The following is a 4,238-nucleotide window of genomic DNA, read 5'->3' on the forward strand; positions in this document are numbered from 1 at the left end:
GTTAACAGAGCTATTCACGAATACCTAAGTTAAATATATATAAAATAGATTCCAAAAGTTATTTTTTACAACCTTTCCAGTTAGTTTTAATAAACAGTTGTTTATCAAACTCCTGAATTCACTGGTTTCTAAAACAAGACTTAAACCAAATTCTGAAACTTAGGAAACTATTAAGAACCATATAACCTAGACCAAAAACTTATTTCAAAGTGTCTTAGAATCACTTTTCAGTTTATAGAAAACAATACAATTTTCTCAGGACAATTCCACATTTTACTGACCTCATTTCTACATACCCCTTACTACATATAACAGAGGCTGTAGAATAAATTCATTTTTATTTACATAGCACAAAATATAACTCTCAACTTATGAAAGAACTTATGAAAAAGATCAGAAACTTTTAGAGTATCTAAAATTATTTTTTGGTGCCAGGGACTGAACACAGGTACTTAAACACTGAGCTACATCCGCAGCCTTTTTATTTTTAATTTTGAAACAGAATCTTTCTAAGTTGGTGAGGCTGGCCTTGAACTTTCAATCCTCCTGCTTCAGTCTCAGTTACTGTAATTACAGGTGTGGATCACCACATCCAACACAGAGTATCTAAAATATAAATATTATATTTCTTATACATATTTTTCTCCTTACATGAAAAGTGCTAAGTAACACTTAAATGCCTTATGTTAAAGAAAAAGAAAATTAGGTACTTCTCACTTAAGAGAGTTGAAATTATTTAAAATTAGGGGTGAGGGTAAAAAAATGAGCTATATATTCAATGTAAATTTTATTAAAACCCATATATAAAATATAAACAGAAGGGAATCTTTCCTAGAAGGGAATACATATTACCTACTTTTCCTGCCAAGGTAGGTAAATTATATTACAAAGAAATCTAGAGGAAGAAAGTTTGAGTTTCTTTCCCTTATAAATGTCAGTAAAAATAAAATCCATAGGGTCAAAATATTTAGGGTTATAACTAGAAATATATAATCCTATTTTTATGACATGGCAGCTAGTTGAAATAAGTTAACACAATCATTTGAATTGGTTGTCTGCATACTGGACAGGACATATTCGTTTTCTTTAGCTTCTTTGCACATGTGAAGCATGACATAAGATATCCTGATTTACCATAAACATTTTTAGGTCAACCTTGGTAAATCACACATGGATCAATGACATTAAGGAGAAAATCAGTTTCCACACCTTTTTCTTTGTCTTGTATTTCTTCCTTCTCATACTCTTTGACATCTTCTTGACTGTGATAACTAATGCTATTTGAAGTTGATAGTTGAGAATAGTCCTCACTTTCTTGTGACTGGGAAGCTTGTGTGGTCTTATCATTTTCCTCAATACATGATTCTTTGGAATCATTTGCTGTAGTTTTTTTTTCCTCCAGCATATCCAAGCCTTCTTCTGCCTGTGTTGAGCTTTCTAGTTTGGATGTCACAGAAATTCCCCCTTTATATTCAGGAAGCCAGTTCTCATGAAGGGTCCAACATCTATTGCATTGTGGTGGAAAGGGAGGATTCATTTCATTGCATGAAGTACACTTCCAATAGTCAGCAAAGGAAATTTCAGGATCTTCTTCAAATGAATCTGTATCACTTTCCCCTGCCTGACACACAGTAACTCAATTCACCACATCATCTTCATCTGAGAGTTCTCGTCCTTCTTCACTAAGGCTATAATCCTCTGAATCAAGAGATTCAACTTCAAATTCTACACTAAATTGATCTGAAACTGAATCCTGATCCAACCAATCACTGGAATGTTCACTCACACCATCTTCAATTTTCATATTTGATGGAATCACTACTGATTCACTTCTACTGATTCCTTCACAACATATTTCCCTTTCTACACACAGAGCCAGGCTTTCATCAAAGGAAAGGAAAATACTATCAGATTTGTGGTGCTTTTGTCATTCACCAGATAATTCATATAAATTTTCTTCTGTCTCACAAATTGCTCTCCTTTTAGATGAGGTAGTTGGTCTAGAAACCAAACAGGAAGATGAAGTCTTCTCTCCCTGTAGTTCTAGCATAAGGCCCTTCTGATACACTCCCACCTTCAAGGTGACACCTGTTCTCACTCACTAATGTGCTGGCATCTGATGGTTCTCTTTCATGGTGTAAGTGTCTTTTTGTTCATCAACAGACTTTAACAACTTCAAAAGCAATGGCTTTGGTCAAACCAGGGTTTCTTGTTCCGAAGCTGGAATCTGTGAGGTGCTTACAGCACCATCAGTAGAAACAGATATGCTTGTATTGCACAATGGACTGGATCAGTACATAAAATTTGCCACATATCGTGACCACGGGTGTCTATCTTCAATCAGGAAAATGAATGGTTTAAATGGCCTCAGCTGTAGACAGTCAGGACTTAGCTCCTCCAATGACAGTCTCTCGATAGTCTTGTAACATGTCGGAACTTTAGCAGCCTGCTAAACACTCCAGGCTTTTTGTTTGGAGGTGGGGGAGGAGGGCCATGAAGGGTCCTTCAAAGTGCCCCAGTTTCCTTCACCCGGAGTGCTTGGGCCTCAGCGACCATCCCACTGGCGGCCCAGACCACTGGGCACTTGAATGCACTAAGTCCCACGAGAAAGGTAGTGCCTGGCAGGAGGAAAGCGACAGGAACTCGGCTAGAGGGGTAGGGCTGCCCCTCGAGTTAGGTTTCTGACTCAATTTTCTTTCCAGAACACAGGGTCGCAGAGGCCAGTGCAGAAGCTGGCTCTGCAGTGGTCCCCCAAAGTGATTTTTTGTTCCTAAGGAAAATATGGCACAGATTTACTTGAATTCAAGTTTCTTTTGTTCATAGCTTTGAGGATGTGTTAAAAGAGAAGTAAATATTTCTAAGTTTTGTCAACATCTATTTTTTTAAAAGGAAAATCTATCATGATGTTTCTTTTTGGCTTTATAGAAACATACTTGGTTCTGTAAGCAGCAAATGTAACAATATCCATATAAAATGCATTCAGAACTCAAGTTGAGATGCATCAGAACAGTTCCCTCAAAATTTTCTCTTCCATCCTGTTTCTATGCAAAGTATCTGCTGCAATTTTTATATTTTGAAAATTTTCTCATCTGTAATACCAACTCCCAAGGAAGCCATAGTGTTTTTTTTTTTTCTGAAAATATTCTCAAAAGAAGCTTCTAGAGATAAAAATAAAAAAGACTTTTTTTGATGTTAAAATGGGACTCAGCAGCACTGTTATCAATTTATGGCTTAAGTTCATTCAAGAGTCTCCTAAGAGGCATAGGGTCAAACTGGTACACATGATCACAAACACTCTGAGAGAGTGTGTCATGAGGGAGAAAAACTCTGAAAAATCTGGGTGTCAGGAAACACAGTAGGAACATCTTTAATTAATGTCGTCAAAGAAGTAAATGCATAGGCTGTAAAGATAGAAGGCTCATCAACATAGTCCAAGAGAAAATCTCTTATTTTTCACATGTGGAAACTGAGTCAAAAGAGACATTATGTTTATTTGTCTTTCAGTCACCCAGCAAGTTAGCATTTCCACTCTACATCACTCCTTCTCCTCAGGTAATGCCTATCTAGCATCTTAGAGAATTAAACAGCAAACTAGTTTCTCTTCACTAGTTGAAAAGCAGCAGAAAGTCTTTATAGAATACTTTCCAGCAGTGAATGATATTATTTCATACACATATCTATGTACTTTTTTTGACAAATCTATGAACTACAGGGGAAAAAAGAAATAACTAACGTACTTCAATGACTAATGCTATTATAAAATGACAAAATATACAGAAAACTTTCAGACATGAGTAAAACAAAAGTCAACAATAAGTTGTAGTTTCCCATCGCTGTCTTAAGTATTATTTTAGGTAGTACAAAGTGTTACCTCAATTCTAATTTTAGAATTTCTCCTGAGTATATGAGAAGTCCAAATTAACTAGTTCCACAAATATACACTAAGAACTTCCATTCCTTTCATTTACCAAGGTATAGGAGCTTTGAAGTGGATTTCAGTGCAAAAAAAGTTTCCTATAATTTTTATTTGCTTGTAATTGTCATTCTTTTCAGTTTCATCTACTTTTTCTAGAATAACAAGGAATATTGGTTAGCGATAAGAATTAAGATAATCAAATATTTCACACAGTGAATTAATGTTTTAAAACAGAATTGTATAAATAATATCTCAATTTAACGAACATTCAACAAACAAGCAAAGCCACAGGATTAAGTTACATTTAAAATCTAACATTTTA

Source organism: Callospermophilus lateralis, unplaced genomic scaffold, assembly GCF_048772815.1.
Source record: "Callospermophilus lateralis isolate mCalLat2 unplaced genomic scaffold, mCalLat2.hap1 Scaffold_93, whole genome shotgun sequence".
Lineage (NCBI taxonomy): Eukaryota > Metazoa > Chordata > Mammalia > Rodentia > Sciuridae > Callospermophilus > Callospermophilus lateralis.